Source organism: Streptopelia decaocto (assembly GCF_964273445.1).
Source record: "Streptopelia decaocto genome assembly, chromosome: Z".
In the NCBI taxonomy this organism is placed as follows: Eukaryota; Metazoa; Chordata; class Aves; order Columbiformes; family Columbidae; genus Streptopelia; species Streptopelia decaocto.
This window is the reverse complement of record NC_138657.1, coordinates 46,302,194-46,328,244: the sequence shown is the minus strand read 5'-3', so window position 1 is coordinate 46,328,244 and position 26,051 is coordinate 46,302,194. Positions and strand designations below refer to the sequence as shown.

At 41.0% G+C, this 26,051-nt stretch overlaps 1 long non-coding RNA gene across 2 annotated transcripts; it reads left to right on the top strand.

Moving 5' to 3' along the window:
• Positions 1 to 95: 95 nt before the first annotated feature.
• On the top strand, positions 96 to 9,914 carry LOC309451097. Of its 2 annotated transcripts, none has more exons than XR_014186176.1 (3): positions 96 to 272; positions 1,628 to 2,651; positions 9,096 to 9,914. It is a non-coding gene; the product is annotated as an uncharacterized lncRNA (long non-coding RNA). The 2 variants fall into 2 exon arrangements; XR_014186177.1 differs by lacking the exon at positions 9,096 to 9,914 and adding an exon at positions 3,854 to 4,797.
• Positions 9,915 to 26,051: the final 16,137 nt, after the last annotated feature.

Here is a 26,051-nt window from a genome sequence, read left to right as displayed (position 1 = left end):
CGTGCCGTGGGCCGCACGCCATGGGCCGCGCTGAGCTCACAGGGCCCGGAGTGGTGTCGGAGTGGGTGCAGCGAAGAGAGGTTCTTCCCGAGGGGTAGCCCGCTGGACCGGAGAGTCATGTACTGTCAGGTGTAGGAGGGACGGCTGGAAACACAGAATCACACAGAATCACAGAATGTCAGGGATTGGAAGGGACCTCGAAAGATCATCGAGTCCAATCCCCTCACCGGAGCAGGAACACCTCGATTGAGGTTACACAGGAATGTGTCCAGGTGGGTTTTGAATGTCTCCAGAGAAAGAGACTCGACAACCCCCCTTGGCAGCCTGTTCCAGTGGTCTGTCACCCTCACCATGAAGAAGTTTATTCTCATATTTAAATGGAACCTCCTGTGTTCCAGTTTATACCCATACTATGCCCAACACCACGTGCCCTGGCAGAAACCTCGGTGTACCCACGCGTAGACGAGTACAGAAGCTGGAGGAAAACATGAGATGTATCCCCTTTGTCTGTGTTTATTTGAACCCTCAGGGAGCAGTTTCCTTTCACAGAAGGTACATTCTGCCCCCTCTGACTGCATTAGCCCCTGTTCTGAGTGAGTTTTGCCACAAACGGTTCAGCTTCACAGGGAGAGAGGTCGGTCAGAGGGCACCAACGTGCCCTGTGCTGGCAGAGGTACTTTGGTGGCTGGCTCCCAGCCGTAAGGACTGGTTTTGTGTCGCAACCCATAGTTCTGCAGTTTGATAGCTGAGGTCCTTCTTCACTTCTGGCTTCCACTTCCAGGTGACAGGTTTGTGCACCCTGTATTTCACTTCCCTACTTGGGCTCGTATTTCTTATAAAGTTACTTCAAGTGGATATAGTTCCTGTGGCCTCCTCAGCAAGAAGCAGGTGTGGGGTTATGAATCCCCAGCACCCCAACCACAGTCTAGAGCAGACAACTCTTTGAGCTTCATTGTGCTAGCCTTGCCATCCTTGACACGGCCCCTTTAGAGTTTTGTCATTAAGCAATCTCACTAGATTTGTAGCTAACTTCTTTCTTTTGATGTATATGAAGATGCTTTTACTACTAGTTTGAGCATCTTTTGCAAAGTGGTCATCAAATTATTTTTTTAGTCTTATTCATTTGACCTGCAGTGTTTTACAGCTTTCTGTTCTCATTTGGGCCTAGACAAGTTCTGCCCCCTTGTTAGTAACAAATTGCCTTGCCAAGCCTTCTCTCACTTCTTTTGGACAGAGCTCATTCTAGAGTCTGTCACAAGTTGCTGTCAAACTGCAGGTGTTAAACAGATATTTAGGAAAGCCAGTACATACTGTTCAGTAGCTGAGTCTGTGCATTTGTGGTTTGATTTTGTTTGTACTGCTTATTTTAGTAATTAATTTTTTCTGGGATTTGAATATCCCTGTTCCATTTCAAGAGCCAGGAAATGGTATCAACAAACCATGATCATGAACAGCTAAATACAAGTTGATAGGAGTTTGACCAATATAATGAAAACTGGCAGAGTGAACTAATATTAGCTGCTTTAAATGGTATATTTTACAAAATCATATTATGTATTATGCTGATTATGGATTTTTGAAAGACAATAGTTCTTGGTAATATTTTTGTAAATTCAATCACCTTTAGCTTCGTCCTGACTAACCTAGTGCCCTTCTACAATGGAGTCATTCAATCCGTGGACAAGGGAAGACATATGGATGTCATCTATCTGGACTTCGTAAAAGGCCTTTGATACAGTCTCTCACAATATTCTCACCTGTAACATTGAGAGATTTGGGTTTGATGGATGGACTGTTTGATGGAGAAGGAATTGTCAGGATGGTCATGTCAAAGAGTTCTAGTCAATGACTCAGTGTCCAAATGGAAACCTGAGTGGTGTTCCTTAAAGGTCTGTACTGGGACTAATACTTTTTAATATCTTCATCAATGACACAGACAGCAGGATTGAGTGCTCTCTCAGCAAGTTTGCAGATGACAGCAAGCTGAGGGGTGTAGCTGTATCTCCAGAGGAATGGGATGCCATCCAGGAGGACCTTCACATCTTGAGGAGTGGGCCCATGTGAACCTCATGAAGTTCAACAAGGCCAAATATGAGGTACTGCAGCTGCGTTGAAACAGTCCCCATTATCGATACAGATGGGGGATGAAGGGATTGAGAGCTGAGAAGGACTTGGGGCTACCGGTGAATGAAAAACTGGACATGAGCTGTCAACGTGCACTCACAGAAAGTCAATTGCATCCTGGGCTGCATCAAAAGAAGTGCGACCAGCAGGTTGACAGAGGTGATTTTCCCCTTCTACTCCGCTCTGGTGAGGCTCCACCCGGAGCACCGCAGCTGTCAATGTGCACTCACAGAAAGTCAATTGGATCCTGGGCTGCATCAAAAGAAGTGCAACCAGCAGGTTGACAGAGGTGATTTTCCCCTTCTACTCCACTCTGGTGAGGCTTCACCTGGAGCACCGCATCCAGCTCTGGATCTCTCAGCACAGGAAAGACAAGGACCTGTTGGAGAGGAGCCAGAGGAGACCACAAAAATGGTGAAATGGCTGGAGCATCTCTCCTATGAGGAGAGGCAGAGAGACTTGGTGGTGTTCAGCCTGAAGAAAAGAAGACTCTAGGAAGACTTCATTACAGCCTTTCAATATAGAAGGTGAGCTTGCTTATAAAGATGTAGAGAGACTTTTTACCAAGGCCTGTAGTGACAGGACAAGAAGTAATGTTTTTAAACTGAAAGAGGGTGGATTTAGATAAGATACAAGGAAGAAATTCTTTGTCGTGAGGGCGGTGAGACACTGGAACAGGCTGCCCAGGGAAGCTGTGGATGTCCCATTCCTAGAAGTGTTCAAGGGCAGGTTGGCTGGGGCTTTGAGCAACCTGGTCTAGGGAAAGGTGTCCCTGCCCATGGCAGGGGGATTGGAACTAGATGATCTCAAAGGTCTCTTCCACCTCAAGACATTCTATGATTCGCTTGTGTGTCAGGTGGAGAGTTGTAACAAAAGCAACTAATGTTGAAAGCAAATTAACCTTACTGTGCATCTTATTCAAGAAGAATGAAAAGAGAAGGAAGGTATGAGATAGCACTTCTGTTTATATTTTCCTATTCACTGTTTCCTAAAGAATTTCTGTTGAAGAAATCATAAACAAGCCACATCCAAACAACTTTAAGAAAAGTAAACAACAGCAGTGTTTATATACTATTTGCAGTCCCTTGGTTCCTTGAGGTAGTAAAGTGAACATATGCATTTGACTTGGAGCTGCACCTTTGTGCTGAAGCGCTGCAGTCAGAATTATGTCAGAATTATCTCCCCAGAAAAAAGGAGAGTATCTGCCCCAGCAGCGTGATCCTGACCAGCTTGGAGTTATGATAAGAGCGTTTCAAGTAGCAGCTACAGCACTTTTGCAGCTATAGCTCCTCTCTAGCCCCTGGGGCTGAACACCTGCTGCACTGCACGCGAAGAAAGAAACTTTGGCTTATGTATCATCTGCCTCCGTGAAAAGGAGAGCAAGTCACTGTATCAAGCTCTAGAGATAATCTGCCTTGCACAGGGTAAGGAGATAGAAGAAAGGTGGAAAAATAATAACTAATTATCATTCTCCAGAGACAAGGCTGTAGCTGCTCTAAGTTGTGGCATAAGGAAGCATATGCCACTAAACATCAGTAGGAATTCACCCTCGCTGTGACCTCTCCTTTCTCTCCTGTTGTGCCTTGAGGAAACACAGGATGTGCTTGTGTGCCTGCTGTGGAGTTCACTGAGTAAGGGTGAATGGTATTCTGTGGTAGCATAAAAGTAGCAGGCTAGACTATGGTCCTTAACATAGCCACTAAAATAATCTCCTTTATTGTCTTTTCAGCCTGCTGGCCTGTCACTCATCTGAAGATTGCTGTTGTACTATTTATAGTTTAGTTTTTCAGAGTGTGTTCAGATAGCGATCAGTCTACCATTGCATTAAATGTGTGACACGTGCACAAGTCCATTTCTGCACACAATCAGTAAAAGTAAGACCACATGCCAGAAAGACCCCAAAACCTACTGCGTGACATGAAATGACAGAAGATCTAATTCAGTAGCTTCACAAATGAACAAGGTGATCAAGCTGAGGATACTATACACTCTAACAAGTTGTAGCATGTTCTAAGGGAGATTCATCCACCACGAAAACTTTAGCTATTGGTTCGTATCTTCAGATGTTTATTGTAAGAGGGACCTTTTTCAGAAGTGCTTTCACAGAGGCACTTCTACAACTCACTGTGAACAGTTTTTTATTGCCATAAGTTTTAAGTAAATGCATGGAAAATAGATTATTTGTCAATGATGTTGACTATATTGCTGAGTAATCATGTTCTCCACACTCTGAAGAGGAAAACATTTCTCACAATGGGCAGTTTACAGTGTTGTGGATTTAAACAGCATTTGTTAGGAGCCATTTTAGCAACATTTACCTTTCAGGAGGAAGGCCAGTCCAGGGGACCTTCAGTAAGTAGAAGTATAGAGACAACAATTTAAAAAGCAGTTTTACACGTCTGCAATTGAGGGACTAACCTGCTCTGTTTAAGGATTGGCAACCACAAATACAAATGACCTTTAACAATAATGACTTCCCTTTTTATGTTGGGTCTGAGCAATTAATAATTTAATATTAAAATGTCACTTATTTATGTACTTAGTCTTGTGCTAGACAACAGTAGATAGAGGTTGCTGCGATCAACAGAAAAAAATAGGAAAGCAACCCAGAACACTTTATATCTATGGTACCGAAGTGTAGCAAAGGAAATGGTCCTAAACTTGGATATTCTGTAACCCCAGAATCCTAAAGATGTAGTTAGAACTGTAGAGCTTTTGTGTGTGTTTGTGTGTGTGTAGTTAAGTATCAATCCATCAACTAATCGGATCAGAGAACTTGAAGCAATGTAGCATGTCATGAATCATTGGTGGGTTGTCAGGTTCATGTTAAGTTTATACTTCTAAATGAAAGCAAAAGTGAAAAAAAAACCCAACAAAAACATCCACTAGATACTAGTGCCAGAAAATAAATCCCATCTTGGGGTTACAGGATTAAAAATAGAGATGGCTGTTAAAGCCACATAATTTTTAATTCATTTTATCCTGTCAGTCTAAAGGAAAGTGATAGTTCCATGGAATATGTCCAAGTTTCTTGTGCTGGAATTGAAGTGGAAAAGAAAATGAGATATCAGGTTCTTGAATATTTATGAAAACTGGCTTTGAGTTTAGTTCAGAGTATGAGTCATTTTGGGTTATGCTTAAGTTCAGATATCAGAAGAGGTCTGGACTTGCACCCTAAATCTTCAAGTTTCTAAATGAAGGGTGGCGGGATTTGTGTGGGGGTGGGTTTTTTTTTGGTTTGTTTGTTTGGGGTTTTCTGTGTTTTTGTTTTTGTCGTTGTTGTTGTTTTGCGGGTTTTGGTTGGTTGGTTGTTGGGTTTTTTTTGTGGAAGTCAGATGTCTGCATCTTTAAATAACACTGTTACCTCCTTTGAGAGATAGAAAGGGCAGAGAGATCCTAAAGACCAAATTCAGTTAATGCGCTGTACCTACCAAAGTCTATTAAGCCAGAAAATTTTGTTAACAGTGCTTGCTTTACAAGAAGAGGAGTCAGTAGGCAAGGAGACAGAGTTAGAAATTCGTTCTTGGATTACTGAAAAGGCCTGAAAAGAACAGAGAAGCTGTGAGCTAACATATGGGCAAAACATTGCCCATGATCAACAGAAGAATTATACATTGTACCCCAAGCTACTATAAGCATATTAACAAAAATTGTGTTGTGAGTAGTATGCAGGCAGATGCCTGTCTTTAACAAATCAGCACAGATAATAAAACTAAACTTATGAAATAAAGATGTATTAATTTGGTGATGTAGTCAATTCAAAAACTGAAAAAAATATAGCTGTGTTATAAACCTGTCTCTGTTCTTCTATGTGTAGGAGTAACTTATTGCTGCAAACAACAAGAATAACGTGGATTTCTAGAGAGCCCGAATCCCAGTAGAATTAACATATTTTTATGGATACTTCCAAATGAAGCAAATCCCTGTTCTATTCCTCAAATTTTTCTCATTATCAGATACAGCTTCTGCCAGAGTTCTTTGTCAGGGAAGCAACTATGTAAAAGTGCGGGTTTAACATACTTTTCATCTCACCTGGTTGTTATCAAGAATAAATGAACTAACATGTCTGGTATCTGCACTTGCAGTTTTCTTGGAGGAAGTTGTAGGAGGGGAATAGGGCCGTACTTTTCAGTGTTCTCCAGAGTATGACTTTTATATGACAACCTTCGTATTTCATTTCAGCATGCTTATGCTGTAGTAGGTACTATAATAATTATTTTCATTTAATCCTTGATTTCTGTGAAATGTGAGTAAATATGGCAGATAACACAGTGCGCTGTTTGGTGAGGTCATGGTTTTGGACACCCTATGTAACATTCATCTCAGGCATCTGAAGTTTCATTGAGGATACTACACAGGGCAATTAATACAACGTATTTTAGACATTTAAGATAAATTATCTGATAGAGTTACCTGTTTCTGTCCACTGATTATAAATGGAGTCTAGAGAGATCAGTTTAGCCTTTATATTCTGAAAGGAAAACACGTTAATCTTGTCTCGTATACCAGTACTTAAGAAAACACAATACAGTCATTCAAAAAATTAATGCAAATAATACACTTTTAGCAAGCTGTGTAAAAATCAACACACATAGATGATTTTGTGTAAAATATGTAAATTTTAAAATTTGAAATTTTGAAATTTCTGATAGTTGCTATCATTGGTCTATGTTTAAGTCATGTAATCTTTATCTGAGATACTGCTACTGTTTTCCTGAAAAAAAGCCCTCTAGGGCCTGAATTGTCAGATCTAGGTCAGGTACAACTCAATTTAAAGTAATGCATTAGTATCAGTGAGATCAAACAGCTACACCCATGAGCATCTCTGAACTAGATTTTCTTTCATTCTGAAAGTCTATATTCATAGTTCACTGATAGCAACAGTATTTGCAATGCTTATGTAAAGTTCAAGATAATCATAGTCTCTCTATCCACACAGTATGGAAAAATCTTTGAAGGCTGCCTGAATTAAAAGCTCATGAGTATGACTATATCACTGACAAAATCTGAGAAAAAAAATAGTTGAGATGCTTCCATTAAAGTTTGATTTAGTGTGGTATCCAAGCTTCTTTCACTTACGTGATTCATTTACTGAAGTGCATATAATAACCAGTAATTTACAGTGGACATTTATCGTGGAGGAGTGTATTAGGAAGCCAAGTCTATCTAATTATCATTGATTTGACCATTGTATTGCAGCACTGTTTGAAACTCTGAAAGAGAAGGGCTGACCTCCTACAGCTCACATAGCATCTGAATAAAACTGCATAGCCAGGGCACTGGCGGGGTCAGCTGCTCCATGGGGCTGAGGGAGACACCCAGACCAGTGGGGCAGGGCACCGCCAGCCAGGGCCTGTCCCACAGCCTTGGGGCACCGAGGACCTCCGTGGGGACAAGGCCACACTTGGACGTTAAGGCATGGTGGGGGTCAGGATCTGGCACAGCGAAGGAGCCCAGCATCAGACACAGCCTCATGACTGGCAGGCAGGTTGATGGTGACAAGGCAAGACCAGGGCCAGTTGAGAAGCTGACCAGGGTCAGCGTCCAGGACCAGATGAAAGGGGAGCATGATCAGGCACAGGCAGGGCTGTGAGGCAGCAGGAGCTGGGTCTTGAGGGGCTGGGCAGTAGAGCCTTTGCCAAAAGTGGCTCCCACAGCACAGGGTTTGGCTCTGCCTGGGAACTTCACCCCACAGCCACTGGCTGGGTCAGAAGCAATCAGCAGCATTATCTGGTGCTGTTCTGGAGCCCTGGCCAGGAGAGAGCATGCTCTCATGGCCCTTACAGGCGTGTGCTAAGAACTGAGAAACTGTGGGAATTTTGAAAAATTAGGGAAAAAATATAGTTTAGATTAGGCCACACAAAAAATTGTGCCAGCACCTACATGATGAACCACACCTTGATCACAGTTCTTGTGCAATACAAGACAGCTGAGTTTAGCAATTTCCTAAGAAAAAATAAGAGACATCTCTTGCTAGAGATAGACTATAAGTATCGGTATTACTGAATTCATCATTATGGGAAAGACCTCACAAAAGGTCACATACCTGGCCACCTTTAAAATTCCTGGTATGTTACCTGAACTATAAACAATATTCTTATTTTAGAAATAAATCAGATATTTTTATACTCCAGAGACAGGATATTTCAGCACAACTAAGATTTCTAGTGTCCTGCTCTCATGTGTTTCGTGTTTCTATGGAAGATAAGCTGCAAAAGTTTTAATCATGATTCGGAAATAAATACTTCTAAGAAGCCACTCGATTTGGTACTTGAAAAACAAAGCTGTTCTGACATGCCCATTAAGTCTAGGTCATGAAGTGGAGACAGTATTTCTGCATTCACAGGTATTACTACACTATAGATTTTTTGAGGCGCTGCTTGGTCACAAATAGTGCTGATCATCTCGTAAATTCCAGCAGCAGCACAGCTGAGGGAAGCTTTCACGCAGAAGGAAAGTCCCAAATGCCAATCAGTTCTGAAACTGATGAAAACTGCAGTGGGATGGTGCAGGAGTATTGCAGAGCAATGTATGTTTCTTATAAGTCAGAATGCTGTCATTGACAATTGTTTCTGGGTCAGCATGTACCACTTCACAGAGTGACAGAGCTACTAGGTACAATGTGGAAGTCAACTTAAAAAAAGATTGTGAATACAAGCACTTAAATATTAAGAAATCTGAAGAATGCCTGTGCAATCATAATTAATTTCATTTGCGTATGTATACTACAAGGCAATGCTTGCTCATACAGTCATGAGATCTTTTCACAGGAATCAAGGACCAGTCAGTGAACCACATCTACTGAAAATGGGTGTGGCTTAGTCATACTCTGTGTGCAGAAGAGAGTTGTGTTTGTTCTGAGTGGGGATACTGCTAGTTTTATTTGAAGCCCCTGAGTTCATGTGTTCAGAGAGAGAGTAAAGAGTTCTTTTCTATTCATCTTCTCTCAGGCATCTTTTTTGTTTTCCCAGGCTGAACTGTCCTGGTTGAGCTGGTCGGTACTAATACAGAAGGTGCACCAAGTCTTCCACACCCATCTGGATGCCTCTTCAAGTCTTACTTTATACATTTTGAGGCAGAGGCACTACAACTGTGCATAGCCAGCCAAATATAGGGTTACACAGCAGCATTGTTTGAAAATTGAAGTAGACTATAGCAGCAGGTCCATTCTAATGCACATGATTACTGATTCCTTCCAAGAATGCCATTGGATTCATGTGTCAAGAGAAGTCAACAATATCCATACCGATTCTTCCCCAGTTGAAAGCATTTATCCACACTCCCATTAATTGCTTTCTTTTTGATCGCTTCCACCAACTTGCCCAATGCAGAAGTCAGGGTTACTGCTCTGTAGTTCCTCTTCTGCATCTCCTTAGGAAGCCTTTTAAAAATCCATGTCATACTGACCATTCTGCATTCCTCTGGTGTTTGGGCCTGTTGAAAAGAGGTTGTGCAATCAGTCAGTCAGCAATATCCTTCAGTTTCTTTAGAGCCCTTGGGCAAATGTCATTGAGTCCTGGTGGTGTGATACTGTTCCATTTGTTTTTCTCCTTTATGTGGTCTACAAACACCTGGATTTAAGGCAGGTTCTTAAACACATTACCTGTATGGAAAGGTTTGCACTCCTGTCCTCCTTGTCCTCTTTTGTAATTCGAAAGCTTGATTCTCTCAGACAAGTTCAACATACGTTGACATTTCTAGCAAGCTAGGCACAAATGAATCATGTAACAAATTGAGAAATGTCCTTGCGATGAAGCAAAGATATGGTTAAACTCATGAAAACCCCGATAATTTTTAAAAGGATTGGTTACCTCTCTGAAAGTATTAATTGCTTTTCATATACCAACTGTATTATGTCAAAATAAATGACAATATAGTGACTCTACCCTCACAAAAATAACAAGAAAAAATGTGTATTTTATTTCTATGAACAATATCATCAGAAGGAAGAAATGCTAGAGCTTTGTAAAATCTAAGGAAGCAACAGAGACAAATCTTGCAGGACTCGATAGACCAAGCATAACTGCATGTTACTACATCCTTGTTAAGAAGTATTGTAAAAGTTACACTTCTGCGTACTTATTTGGTAGTGCAATAGGACATAGTTAATAAGTATATACTTCAAGTCCGTTTGAAAATCTTGAACGTGGTTGTATGAAATGGCTGAATTTAAATATATGTAACTTTTAAATTACTAAAACATCTTTGCTTACACTGTCTTAATGTTTACATCACAGTCAAATTTTCTAAGTAATACTGATCTGAGATTTCTATTCCTGGTCAATTTTACTTAATTAGGCACAAAATAAGAACAATCACATTTTTAATATTTTTCTGAACTTTTCTGTAAAGTTAGATAAAAACAATCCCTGACTAGTTTGAAGCATGTGTATTTTCAGGTGCAGAATATACAAATCTTTAAGCAAGTACAAAAAGAAAGAGACAATTCAATGGACTGGGACCTGCCTATAACGTTAGGATTGTTATTTACAATCGAAGCAGAAAGTGTATTCACTGTGAAAGTGTTTTGGTAAAAAAAAGTTTTACAGCTCTCTATGATCATAGCTTAAAAGTCCTATGAGAAGTAGCTCCAAAATATTGACACATATGCCTATACCTCTGTGTGTTCAGTTTGTCTGCAAATTATGATGTACAGGGCAAGCACAGTGTTCCCTATCTTATATTAAGATTTTGAATATGTGAAAACAAACAAGTCAAAACCCAGAGGCTGTTAACACAGAGGTAACATGGGCAAGAGACTTGGCTTCTGCCCCTCCCTGAGTGACCGATTGTTGACGTGTTTGGCATTATCTAGTTTGTAACACTGTTGAAAAACCAATACAGAAGCCGAAGCCCAAGCTGTCAGAAGCTTAATTGCATATGAAAAACTTGACAGAAGCAAAACATGGATTGATTGACTGAAACTTTGTTATTGATATGAATATGTAATAGGAAGATTCCAGTCTAAGCAACAATTACAAGGATACATTTGCATAATTAGCAGCTGGAATAGAAATCAAGTATGGGATGGATCACCATGCACTTTTTATTTCTAGAACCTCAGTTTAATTACCTATTACTGTGACAGCTGCTACATGGTTCTTAAATACTTTCACTGATCAGTTTGCATCTTATAGAGAGGTTGCCTCCTGGACACATTCTGTCCTGGATGCAATTTCCTGATATAATCCAACTCACTGAACTATGATTACACTATTAAAAAAAAAAAATTAAAAATCTGTGGTTTACTTCTTATGCAGTTCACTAGGTCAAGAAAGCAAGTAAGGACAGGGTAGTACAGAAGGTCAATTTTACCCGTCTTCTTACCTATAGCAGTGTAGCTATTATGGAACACTTGAAAAAATAACTGACTCCACTACAGAAATTATAGAAACTAATAATTACGAGATGTGTTCTATAAGAATGAGTCTTAAGAAAAGGGAGGGATTTGATAAGAGGAACAAAAATATTTCAAAACCCCCTAGGCATAATGTAGCAAGACTAGGCATGAAGTAACAGAAACCTAACAGAGAAACAAGAGCTCTACAGAGACTGGACATAAGGCAAAGCAGGATGCCCTGGGCTTGCAAGCTGGGAAAGCGGAACGTTCCACTAAATGAAGAAAGAGCTACGTGACTTTTGCTGAGTAGCAGCACAAAATGACAATATGCTTGCTCAAGAAATTAGGTCAAGGAGCTGACACAGAGTAGGCACCAGGCTGCAAAGGCCCCCGCGGACCACTAGAGACCCCTGATGAAGACTCTTGGAATAGATGATGGACTTCCAGAAGAGGACAGGGTGTATGGAAATAATTTATGTTTAATGCATTAACTAAGCAGTAAAAACAAATGAATATGCAAGAGGTATATGTAATAAATACCAAGAAGTGCAAATCATGCACACTCTCGATTAGAGGAATGATCCTCCAAGCATCCAGCATGCGGTAATAGAAGTGCCTGCTTTTTAACACCTTCAAAACAGTGTTAAGAAGTCTTTTTGCTGACTTTTCAGTATCACCCCACGCAGGCAAAGAAGCAGGAAGAGCTGAAGGAAACCAGAGAGATGCTGAGCACAGAGATAATCAGTGTCCCCTCCTCTGCCCATGTTCCCCGAGCTGCAGTGGCTCAGACTGAGTCAGGGACTCAGTGCCTGCATGCAGCTCCTCTTCGCAGAACTCTGTTGTGGGGTGGTGTTCGGAGAATTGCCACCAGGTACTCCAGCAGCTGGAGGGTCTGCTGGCCCAGCGTAAGGTGAGTTCCCAGAATCACAGACTGGTTGAGCTTCGAAGGGACTTCTGGAGATGATGTTGTCTCACATTGTGCCCCTGCTCAAAGCAGGATTTGGATGTGAGGGTGATCTGGCTGCAACATCTGTCTCCCCATTGATCACCAGGGTTGATTCAGCTGATCTGGCTAGCTAGGCGGGTGTCTCCTCCCTCCCTCAGAGCTGCCTTTGTGATACGAGCATCCTCAATGCACTTACTAGGAGGGAGAGGCCCTTTCCCCCACTGTTTGTTCATGTTAGAATATTAGTGAAAATCCATCGCTTGTGATTAGTTATTTCCCGAAGGAAGCGTAGAGATTTTTTGCTATATCCTCTTGCTGGAGTTGATGAGGAAAACCAGCAGTTTGAATGTTATTTTCAATGGAAAAACAATAAGAGGGAGGTTAGGTTAATGAAAAGGAGGAAGGATGGACTGAAGAAAAGGAAAGCACAACACAAGGAAAAGGAGAAGGAAATAAAAGAAAGGAAACCTGTGTCTTGAAAAACAAAGACACCAAGGGAGCATTTCATTATCTTATATTTTTCTATCAGTCTCTGCATATTGGCACAGTCACTGCATTTCACTGCTGTGTCATTGATATTCTGCAGCTTCCAAAAATATAAAAGTGAAGTTAGCTATTTTTCATTAAAAAAGGAAAGTAAAATAGGAGACAAACAGAGCTGCGTTATGAGGAAAATTATTTTATTCAGTGAGTGAATGAAGAGAAAGAGTGACAAAAGCTTCATTGCTTTAATTTATGCTTTTTGAGCTGTATCCATCTGGGAGCTTTGCCTGCAATAGAGGCAGCTTCGAGGTGGTGAAAAGATAAATGTTACTGCCTTCTGTAGTCTAGAAATCGTACATCTGTTTCCTTAGATGGGGTGCTGGGATCCATTTTTAGAAATAATTGTAGAAATATTATCTTTATATATACTTGAGAATTACTAAAGTTAAACTTTATATAAAGACTGTTGTAATGATTTTTGCAGTTCACTTGTTCAACTCAATCTCAGGTATTCTTGTAATTTCTAATCAGAGCTGCATAGTCAAGGAAAACTTGAGGAAAAAAAATCAAGTTTTACTTACTATTTGAGTTGCGGGGTAAAAAAGATTTGTGTTTAATTTCAAGGATAAAAAAATCTAATACATAACATGCTTACAGCAGTATTCTACCCACAGTCTTTGGGTAGCTGGGTTTATCTGACAGAGAGGTGACTGTCAAATGGAAAAATATTAAGGTCAGGAATTAAGCTATCTTATTTGTAGCATGAGGGCGTTTGAAATGTTTCTGCTAAAACATGATTCTAACCAGAAATGGCATTTATTAATAGCCAAAAGGATTTTTGCCAGTATTTAGTCATATTTCGTAGACATCTGGAGTGATGACAGCAGAGGAAGAGCCTCAGCTGAGGATGCCTGAGGTTGTTTACTTGCAGCATTGGCAGAGCATTGCTCAGAGATTCAATTCTTTGTACGAGCATCCCCATTAGAAAAATGTTCATTGTTTTGCTGCAGATGTATAGGCTAACAGCTCAAGTGTACAGAGGAGATCATTGAGATAATCTGTTTTGAACCTCTTGGGAGGATTATTTCTGTTTTATGTTGAGTGTTTGTTCATCATAAAGCACAAGAAGTCTTGGAAGGATAAGGTGAGAGTGCTAATCACTAGGCTATGGGGAGTACATCTGCATGATATTTAGCACAAATACAAGCTCTTTCTAACTGTTTGACCAAGCAGTCACATTGCTGTGATTAGTGCAGTTTTGGGGTTTAAGCTGGTAATAGTGATAATGCCAGAGGACACAAAAGGTACTGCTAAGGGACTGAAGTGCGTTGGTTGGAAATTGTATGATGAGTGTATAGTTAAACAGTAGATCAGCTCCCTTGAGGGAATCCAGGGTTCGAGACAACATCCTGACACTATGGCTGCTGCAAAGTTGCATTCTTTACACCGATACACAGACATTTGATTAACTTAAAAAAATCACAAATACCAATTGTAGTTTAAATTTTACCTGCTTGTCTGGTCTTGGGTTTTGGGTTTTTTTTTACATCTCTGTCTCAGGGGCTCCTATTTTTGGGGTCCTGTCTAATCCACATTTTGTTTTGGTTTTTTCCTTTGGATAAAAGTCATTTTTCCCCACAGGCTAAGACTGATTGACAGCTCTCTCATTTTTAAATACTTGAAGTGCTGTAGCCACTTTTGCTTTGTACATTCACATGCTGCACTGTAAATTTGTCATATTCTTAATATTAATACAAGTAACTGCTTTACCAGGTAATTCTTAGCTCTGCTTAAGTGACTTATGCAAAATTCATGATATTAATATTATTTTTTTGGTAGTGAATTTTGGAGTTTACTGCATCTGTAGAGATACCCATTAAAAAAAAAAATTACCTTTGTATTAAAACAGTGTTTGAAGACTGGCTCATTAGGCATGAATTCTGTATCATATCTGACTGCTGCTTGCCCGTGTCAGATTAGAAAAGGATGTTTTTCATTTTATTTGCATGCTTGTAACTCGGGAACTAAATGAATGCAAAATTTGACACTTAATTTCATTTCAAAAATGCAACCACTAGTTTCCAAGACTGAAGGAAGTGTATAGGGATATTCGTCCCAGTGTGTTGTTCCAAACTAGAACAGTTGTGACCTGCAGGACTTCCTGAGCGTTGTAACTACATGTCAGCATTTTTCTTCCACGGATTTGTCCAGCTGATCTTTAAGCATTTATGTTTTTGATGTCCATAACATCAAAATGTACTAATGAATTATACAACTTAACATTTGCAATAGGAAAAATTACTTCCTACTGTTTTTCTTAAGTGGTAATACAGTTTGATACTCCCTCTAATTACAACATTAAAATAAGATTTTCTAGGAAAAAAAACTGTCACGGAAGTGCTAAAGGACAAATAATGTGGCATGTATTTTATTTAGCTGCTATTGGAGGCGAATTGTCAAGGAGACAGCTATTGTCAAAGCACAGTCCATACTTTTCAATATTGTGAGCTGCTTGGAAAATAGATTTGAAACTGCTGCGAGTCTCTTATAGTAAGGGCATTTCCTGTATATATGACATGTTTCACAATCATTCCTCAATCTCTGCTTTCTCTCCCCTTGAGATAATTAAGCAGAAAGCCTCTTAAGTCACTTATCTTTGTCTTGAGAGAAAAAATGTGGTCAGATGTGAGAACTGAAAGTTCACTGGAGAACCATTGCTTTAGGGTGATCTTCATCAAGCACTGTTGATTTCAATTACTTACACTTTTAGAACATTAAAGAATTTACATCTAAATATCCTTTAGCCTGTTCATTTCCTCTTCTGAAAGATGTGTCATACTACCTTGCCATTACACTTTATATGTATGAAAAAATGGCTCAGAATACTTTTTATTTTAAATGAAAGAGTGAAAAGAGCCATTGAATACTTCAAACTTCTAATTTGTCCCTATGTACTTCAGCTAGTATCTGGTACTGTACCATAGCAATGTGTAATTTCTTTCAGGTTTGTGTGACTCTTTTTTGGTTTCAGAGCATTAACAAGCTTCTGGTATAACCATTTTAGACTTAGAGTATACTTCCTGTTTTTCCTGCGTATTGGAATAATTCACTACTGACTTTAATGTTATCTCTTTTAACTGCTAGTTTGATGGACCCTTTTTTCCCCTTTAGATTTCATTCTCATAGGAACAAGTCCCTTGAATTTGTTGAAGACTTTTTTGAGTGTGGCCTGAAGTTTAAAAAGTATTTTTTTTTATTATTTTTTTATTTTTTTTTAAATAATGTCTCTTAAAGACAGTGTTATGTTTTTTGGGGGGACTGATGTTTAGCTTTTGAATTCTTAGAATTGCCAGTACCATGGTATACTATTATCTAACAACACAAAACTCTTTAACATGAGATACTGTTATAGTTAGTTTGCTTTCTTCTGTAGTTTTGTTCTACTTGTATACATTCATTCTGCTATCAGTTTGTTGCAGTTTGAAAAAGTTTACTAAGCAAATTGTCTGCCATAGATCTCTGAAAGAAGTTGCTGATACAGTAACAGAAATAACTTGTTTTATTCTTTTAACATTATATCACACAATTTACTAAAATAGTAGCAGTTTTGCTATTTTGCCAAGGCAGAAATCAAGAAAATACATTAAATGATCTGCCAAAAATTACAGAGAGAATGTACATCACACATCACAACAACTGCTTGTTTCCGTGTCCCCACATGATGCCTGAATGCAGATCTCCAAAGAAGGGAAAGCATATTTTCTACTCTGAAAACACCAATGCAAAAATCAAAAGGAGACTAGACAGAAATCAATGTTTTTCAACTTCTCTGTAATTAGTATGACCTATGGAGGTCACACTATAAGCAACAGAATTTGCTAGTAGGCTCAGTATTTGGAAGAGCTATGCAGGAAGCCCTGGATGTTATGTGCCAGCCATGGCTCTGTGTCTCTGCAAACTGCAGACCACAGATACTCCTTTAAATAAGTAAACAATAAAACTGTCATGACTATATTAACAGTTTTACAGAAAAAAAATGAGGATGCTTTCGGTTTATAAATCCATATTTATTTCACCACACATTTGCTGAGGATCTCTTAATATTCTTACAGACCCATCTACTAAATCTAGTTAACGTCTACTGACTGGTGCTCCTTACTTACAGAACAGATACAAATGCTCATGAAAAATCTTCCAGAGAAGTTGCTTATACATGAGATACAGTGTGCGATCTTTTTTTCTGGAAACAACGATAGTCAATAAAATGTTAATGCAATTATCTTTCTGAATAAGTAGACTAAAAAATTTGTAGTTCATGTACAGATCAAATTTATAACTGATCACTTCGTACCCATGGGAGTTTTAAGGAAGGCAGCCTTCATCTCTCTTTTTCTGATAGAAAAATTAAGTTGAAAGAATTAACAATTTGCATGCATGTCTATGTCCTGCTCTAACAGCACTCCATCCAGCTAACTGTTGAGAGACAAACATTGCTTCATCATGACAGCTTGAAAATAGTAACCAGCTATAGTGATGCTGACCGGGAAAGCCTTATGTGATATATGTATATATTTTATATATACATGTATATATAATATATATATATATACACACTTTTTTTATATATATGTTTTATATATATATGTTATACATAAAGCAGTTAGTGATCCACTTAGCAGTGAACCGGAGGGATCCCAGGCCTGTACTGGGCTGTGCTGGGTGGTTTTTGGGGCTGCGTTGCCCAAATTCTCTGTCCGCAGGATGGTCACAGCCAGCTTGCTGAAACAGAGAAGACTGCAGGCAGCATCTAACAGGGCAGCAAGAAGTTCTCATGTGAACATCCTTCCCGTTGGGCATCAGTAAGAAGGAATGGAGTTGCTGTCTTGAAAGAAAAATCCTAGACTAGCTCAAATAACCAAAATGGATAACCCTGCCTGGGGATAGGGTCTGCACAGTGTATTGCATGTGTAAGGATCACAGGCTTGTTCAGTGCTGCACAACTTGGGGTTCCCAGCATTTACAGGGAAGATGTGAAGGTCAAGACATGTATACAATTAAAATAGTGTACTCCCTGGGCTACAGAGACAGGTTTAAAGCTGGGATATGCACCCTTGAAAAAATAATAGTTAAATGTGTGCCACTCCAGGTAGGGACAGCAAATGCCTAAACACCTGTCAGTCAGTGACTAAGAGAGAAGACATGTCCAGGGAGGTCTTAATTTGTATGCAGAACATCTTGGTACTATTTTTTACCTTAGCACCCACTGATATTCTGAAAAGCAAGTTAAAAGATGCATTCCCCTCCATTAAACTTGGTGTGACAGAACATACGTTTTTCAGAGCTTTCCAGCTCCCTCAGGGGAAAATATTTTTTCTTCACAGGGGGTGTAAATGGATCCATACTGCTTTTGTAGAACCTATCTGATCAAAAAATTTTTCAAGCATAAAAAGTCAAGCTTAAAAGGGAACTGTATAATTACAGAAAGATTTTGCATCTCAGAAACAGCTCTCTGTACTTATGATCAGAAAATGTATAGCGCTCAGATAAAATTGGCTCCATCTTAAAAGGTCTGGTCCAAGTGCATAGCCTTTCGAAAAGTTCAAAGCCTGCTGGGCTGGCTTTCTGTATTATAGGGAGATGAAAAGTTTCATCAGAGGCTGCCAATTCTGCTTCTCTGATTCCACAGAGTTCAGCAAATCGGCAGAGCTACACATAAGCTCCAGTCCTGAAGAGCTCCTGAAAATGCATCAACTGGGTGTGGCTTAGCCACTCTTGGTGTGCAGAACAGTGTTGTGTTTGTTCTGAGTGGGGATACTGCTAGTTTTATTTGAAGCCCCTGAGTTCATGTGTTCAGAGAGAGAGTAAAGAGTTCTTTTCTATTCATCTTCTCTCAGGCATCTTTTTTGTTTTCCCAGGCTGAACTGTCCTGGTTGAGCTGGTCGGTACTAATACAGAAGGTGCACCAAGTCTTCCACACCCATCTGGATGCCTCTTCAAGTCTTACTTTATACATTTTGAGGCAGAGGCACTACAACTGTGCATAGCCAGCCAAATATAGGGTTACACAGCAGCATTGTTTGAAAATTGAAGTAGACTATAGCAGCAGGTCCATTCTAATGCACATGATTACTGATTCCTTCCAAGAATGCCATTGGATTCATGTGTCAAGAGAAGTCAACAATATCCATACCGATTCTTCCCCAGTTGAAAGCATTTATCCACACTCCCATTAATTGCTTTCTTTTTGATCGCTTCCACCAACTTGCCCAATGCAGAAGTCAGGGTTACTGCTCTGTAGTTCCTCTTCTGCATCTCCTTAGGAAGCCTTTTAAAAATCCATGTCATACTGACCATTCTGCATTCCTCTGGTGTTTGGGCCTGTTGAAAAGAGGTTGTGCAATCAGTCAGTCAGCAATATCCTTCAGTTTCTTTAGAGCCCTTGGGCAAATGTCATTGAGTCCTGGTGGTGTGATACTGTTCCATTTGTTTTTCTCCTTTATGTGGTCTACAAACACCTGGATTTAAGGCAGGTTCTTAGACACATTACCCGTATGGAAAGGTTTGCACTCCTGTCCTCCTTGTCCTCTTTTGTAATTCGAAAGCTTGATTCTCTCAGACAAGTTCAACATACGTTGACATTTCTAGCAAGCTAGGCACAAATGAATCATGTAACAAATTGAGAAATGTCCTTGCGATGAAGCAAAGATATGGTTAAACTCATGAAAACCCCGATAATTTTTAAAAGGATTGGTTACGTCTCTGAAAGTATTAATTGCTTTTCATATATCAACTGTATTATGTCAAAATAAATGACAATATAGTGACTCTACCCTCACAAAAATAACAAGAAAAAATGTGTATTTTATTTCTATGAACAATATCATCAGAAGGAAGAAATGCTAGAGCTTTGTAAAATCTAAGGAAGCAACAGAGACAAATCTTGCAGGACTCGATAGACCAAGCATAACTGCATGTTACTACATCCTTGTTAAGAAGTATTGTAAAAGTTACACTCCTGCGTACTTATTTGGTAGTGCAATAGGACATAGTTAATAAGTATATACTTCAAGTCCGTTTGAAAATCTTGAACGTGGTTGTATGAAATGGCTGAATTTAAATATATGTAACTTTTAAATTACTAAAACATCTTTGCTTACACTGTCTTAATGTTTACATCACAGTCGAAGCCCAAGCTGTCAGAAGCTTAATTGCATATGAAAAACTTGACAGAAGCAAAACATGGATTGATTGACTGAAACTTTGTTATTGATATGAATATGTAATAGGAAGATTCCAGTCTAAGCAACAATTACAAGGATACATTTGCATAATTAGCAGCTGGAATAGAAATCAAGTATGGGATGGATCACCATGCACTTTTTATTTCTAGAACCTCAGTTTAATTACCTATTACTGTGACAGCTGCTACATGGTTCTTAAATACTTTCACTGATCAGTTTGCATCTTATAGAGAGGTTGCCTCCTGGACACATTCTGTCCTGGATGCAATTTCCTGATATAATCCAACTCACTGAACTATGATTACACTATTAAAAAAAAAAAATTAAAAATCTGTGGTTTACTTCTTATGCAGTTCACTAGGTCGAGAAAGCAAGTAAGGACAGGGTAGTACAGAAGGTCAATTTTACCCGTCTTCTTACCTATAGCAGTGTAGCTATTGTTGGACACTAAAGTAAATAACCAGAATCTATGGATTATATATTACCTATATGAAGAGCAGGCAAGTAACTATGTCCTCAACTCCGACATAAGTGAGACATCATCTGGTAACTTAGTTGAAGAGTTGTGAAAAAAACACTTCTGATGTTTTATTCTTTCAGAATTCCTAAAATTTACAGAATTTCTGGAAACACTACTCTATCAAACTGAATGTGATTGTGTTAGGAATACTGCCAGTTCCTGAAATGAATCCATTACCATATATTAGTCAAAATGTCTCATAATGTACAACTTCATTAAAAAGCAGCCTAAATTCTTGTGTGTTCTCAAGACAGAACACTAAATTAAAGCAATGAACAAAAATTAGTAACATTAACAAATAATGATAAATATTTAGAAGTAGGCGTCAGGGGAGACCTTGAAACCTTGAAAATATTTATCCACAACCTTACTTTTTGCAAATCAGATTGTTTCATAAAGAATCGTTCAATATCCAAACCTTTATACATCATATTAAAGAAGAAATATTTACACCATTTTCTTTGACTAAAAGAAGTGTGGGCTTAAAGTAGTTCCTGCCTATAAAGACATTCAGATTAGTACTGTCTCCACTGTCTCCTTTTCTCCTCTCAGTTATTCCCTAATGTCTTTCTGATTTTCCTGAATTACTTACCGTGTTTACAGGAATCATTTTTGCTCAGCTGATAGGATAGGTAAACAGAGACACAAGAAAGAGAGGTTAACAGATTTGCCTTAATTCAACCATCAAATATATGGCACTGCAAGAAATTCAGCCTCTGGAGATGATGTTGTCTCATCTCGTGCCACTGCTCAAGCAGGCTCACCTAGAGCGAGTTGCTCAGGACCATGTGGAGACAGGGACTGTGTCCCGAGTTGGGCATGGGAGTCCCTCTGTCTGCCCACAGTGGCTGCAGGGCTGGGAAGGAGAGGGGACGTGAGGGCAAAGGTGGTGCCCGAAGGGAGCTGGGAGGGGATAATGGTGAGGGGAGTGCACTCGTGGGGGTGTCCCTGTGCCCTGATTGATGGCTGCTCCTCATGCTCTCCTCTCTTGCAGGAGCAGGTAGAGGGGAGAAGGAGGCCCAAGTGGGCACAGCCCTGGGGCTGGAGAGGGCTGGGGGTATCCAGGTCCCAGCCCAGCTGCCCACATGGTGCACCCGTTGTTTAGCAGGTGGAAGGGCGCTATTCCAAGACTGTGGCCTTGCTGCACCAGGCTATTCAGAAGACTGAGTTAATGCCAAAAGGGCTGGGGAAAAACGGGTGGGTGCCCACAGACCCTGGGTTGGGGGGGCTGGAGGAGGGCCACAGCGGCCTCAGGCACTCGCAACCCTTACGGCTCCCAGGCGCTGCGTCGGGAAATAAGGAATTTTGAAGAGGAGCTGGAGGAGGAAGAGGCCTGGTGAGTTGCACCCCTCACCCCCGTACGGGTCTGCAGGGTGTCTCTGCAGCACTCACAGGGATGAGGCTGCCAGTGCTGGTGCCAGGTGATGGAGTGGGGGTGTGACAGGGGAGCCCAATCCCTGCCTGGGGTGGTGTATGTTTGGAATGAGAGGCCCTGCGTGGCCGTAGAAGTCTCTAAGTCGTCCAACCAAGCCCTGTTGCCCCCAGCCAGCTGCAGAGGAAGAAGGAGGCCGAGACACCAGAGTCTGCACTGCCAGAGCTGGTGGAAGAACAGCTGGTAAGGGGGAGAGTGTGTGGCAGCCCCTGCCCCCAGCCAGCGTGGGTCTCCCTGGGGAGAGGGGTCCATGGAGGTCACAGCAAACATGGGCTACACTCCTGCTCAAGGTGAAGGCCGAGGGCACCGTGTAACTCCAGCTGTCACAGAATCACAGCATCAGAGAATGTTAGAGATTGGAAGAGACCTCAGAAGATCATCTAGTCCAATTCCCCTGCTGGAGCAGGAACACTTAGATGAGGTTACACAGGAATGTGTCCAGGTGGGTTTTGAATGTCTCCGGAGAAGGAGACTCCACAACCCCCCTTGGCAGCCTGTTCCAGTGTTCTGTTACCCTCACTGAGAAGAAGTTTCTTCTCAAATTTAAGAGGAACCTCTTGTGTTCCAGTTTCAACCTTGTCTCTTGTGTTCCAGTTTCAACCTTGTCTTACCATTTGTTGTCACTGAGAAGAGCCTGGCTCCATCCTTGTGACACTCGCCCTTTACATATTTATAAACGTTAATGAGGTCACCCCTTAGTCTCCTCTTCTCCAAACTAAAGAGACCCAGCTCCCTCAGCCTTTCCTCATAAGGGAGATGCTCCACTCCCTTCATCATCTTTGTTGCCCTGTCCTGACCATGCGGCAGTGCTTGACAAGTGTCCTCACTCTGTGCTGACTTGCAGGAGAGGGACTTGCTGGTGAGGAGACACAGCTTCATTTACTGGCTGCAGAGAGTGTCCCCACTGGGTCCCCTGTGTCCTGGGACCCGCTCCTGGGCAGTGGCTGAGATGATGGGCTAGATGCCTGATCCAGCTGGTGGGGCTCACAAGCCAGGCTGCTGGCTGGCTGTGGGCTTTGCAGTTTTCCCTGGGCCAGGGTGTTTTCCCAGGCTTGCAAAATCTCATGTCCCAGCCTGTCTGAGGGAACAGTGCGAAGCGGCTGGGGAGGAGGCCTGTGGGGCTCCTAGAAGGGGTCCCTCCATCCCCTATCTAGAGGAGCCTGGGAGGCCTCCACCCTGCCCTGTCTCCCGTGCCTCTTCTGCCCCACAGGATGCTCTGCATGCTCTTTGTCGTCCCGGAGCTGGCGGTCCTCTGTGCTCTGGCTGCTGCAGTGCTCTACGCCTCCTGCTGCGACACCAAGCTTCTCTACCACCTCCTGTTGCACGTGCTGTGTGAGGAGACCTACAACAATGTGGCTTATGCAGTGGGAAGGATCCTCACTGTGGTCAGCAAGGGTCTGCTACCCTTGTGACTGCTCCCCCCAATAAAGCCCTTTTGATCTACACCTCCATGTGCTTGGACAGATTTGTTGGGGTGCAGGGAGAGGGTCTTGCCCCGCATGTCAGTCCCTGCAGCCCCCCGCGGCCAGGCCCAGTCTCATCTGCTGGGCACTGGGCATGGCCACCCTGCCTGCTGCAAGCCAGGTCTCTGCTTTCCAGATTGACGTGTGCAGCTTCCGTCTGTCCCTGGAGTATTTAAGATGCTGTATATATCAGGCGTAACCACTGTCTTATCAGGCCATGGTAGTTTTATTACTCCACCTTTTTGGCAACTAGCACTGCGCAGGAGAAGCCCTGGAAGCACTGGAGGCTCCTCAGTCTCCAGCAGCCGTGGACACAGTTACATGGAGGTGGGCAAACATTATCACCCACAGACCCCTAGACCCCCAAGCTTCTTCTCTGCCTTCCTCCCCATAGACTCTAATAACCCCACTGACACCCACATACCATTGTGTTCTATGGCCCCTGAGGACTTACAGCCCCCCTCACACTCCACTGCCCCCAGCTTGTGCTCTTCTCCATCCCTACAGTTTTTAATCGAATGCAGAGTCAGAGATATAGGGGGACAAAATGGTTCCTAATACTCTTTCTAAGCATGCTTTTGAATCTAAGACTGCAGGATCAGACTGGCAAGCAATGCAAGTCTAACTTGTGATGGCTGATTACACGCTCCATTCCTCCCTGCTATGCAGACATCTTAGTTTCTCAACAGCCAGATCTTGAATCACCGTTGTTCATAGCACAAGATTTTAAAGTAACCATAATCACTGCCACAGTTTAGGAGATTCAGCTGTCAGATGTCCGTGCAACCAGTATAGAATGGGCAGATGATAGTGTTACCTTTGTAAGCAGTCCTGACCTGAGAGGCCCCTGATTACAATTCAGAGTCCAAAGCGACGGATTTATACAAATGTTCATTAGCATAAATAAATTACCCAAATAGCATAATATATTTTCTTGCAGATGGAAACTGCCACATCATATGTGCTAGTAGGAGTCTTGAACTGATGGCAACCTTTAGGTAGGGAAGACAAGTTTACAAAAAGAACACCTAAATGCATGCCATCTTTATTATTGGTGTGCCATGTATGGTCTCTTGGGAAAACTGAAACTCAAGTTGGGAGTTAATCAAATGTATGTATAGTGAATACTTCTCATATTATAAAGCTTTGGTAGAATTGAAGACGTTAGTGAATTGTAGGAAGGGCTCTTATGCTGGAAAGATACGGGAATGAGGGAATACAGGAGGGCAGGGCCTCTTTATGGAACTGAGATGTCTGCATTTACACTGCTTGTGTCAGTGCTCAGAGTCAAGCATGGGCATCTTTGATTCATTAATGATGTAAGTCAGGAACTTTGGTTCCGAAAGCTAACATTTGTCAGAGAAAAAAAAGAACAAACAAGAACCATAAAGACGGTAGTAACCACTCACCTATTCTAAGGAGTATCATTTCTTTCCTTCATTTACCATATGAATAAAGAGGAAGACGAAACAGTCAATTTTTTGCAGGTCAAGCTAGATTATATAAATAGATAAGTCTTGTTTTAGACTAGACGATCCTTTGTTGGAAATATGACAATTCAGAAAAATGGTTCCTCTGGAAAGAACAATATAATAACGTTGTAATCTGCATCTCTTTAACACTACTTAGATGGTTCGAAGTTTTAAGGACTTTTAACTTGCCATTGAATAGAATGGAAACAATCATGATGAAAAAGAATATCATTTTCTAAGATGATCAGGTGGGACTGGTTAGGTGTATGACTACAGACCAAAGTGTGAAGGCATGCCAGTCTTCAAAGAGGCCCAGGGACCACAGCAAGAAACAGGCTGTGCCAGCTGTATTCCCAAACTTGCCTTGAGCGACAGATGCTCAGTGAATATGTTTACAACACTGTTTTGGATGTATTAATTTTGTCTATGAAAGCAAAGGGTACAAGTTTCTGTTAGTGAAGTAAAGGGTTGGGTTCTCAATTGCAAAGGCAGAAACTCAGTTACAGGTAAAAATGCATAAAAGAATTATAAAAGAGTGCCTGCAATCAAGATTATATTCTAGCTGCAACCAATTTAACATGATAATTGAAATCTCATATGCCAGCTAAGCAATGTCCTACCACGTAGTGAACTTTTCTCAGGACAGTCTCACCAGGTTTAGATGCTAACTCCACAAGACTGCTAGATGCTTCTCATTAAGGTTTACTGTTTCCTAAAATGTCAACTTTCTCTTATAAAAAAGAGAACTTAAAGCTCATTGAAGTAACATTGTTCATTGAAATGTAATGAGAAACAAAAAGGTAGGTTAGTTATTTGAGAGATTATGTATTTCACCGGATGAAAACACTTGCTATTTTTAATGCTTTGCTAAAATGTGTTCCGGAAATTTATGGCCAAGGAATTTGGCAATAGCTTTCTAGCTTATATTTCAGTCAGTACACTATGTCATTGTCCTGGTTAATTTTCTTCCAAACAGCTAGTATAATGCTGTGTTTTGGATTTAGTATGAGAATAACATCAAGGATGTTTC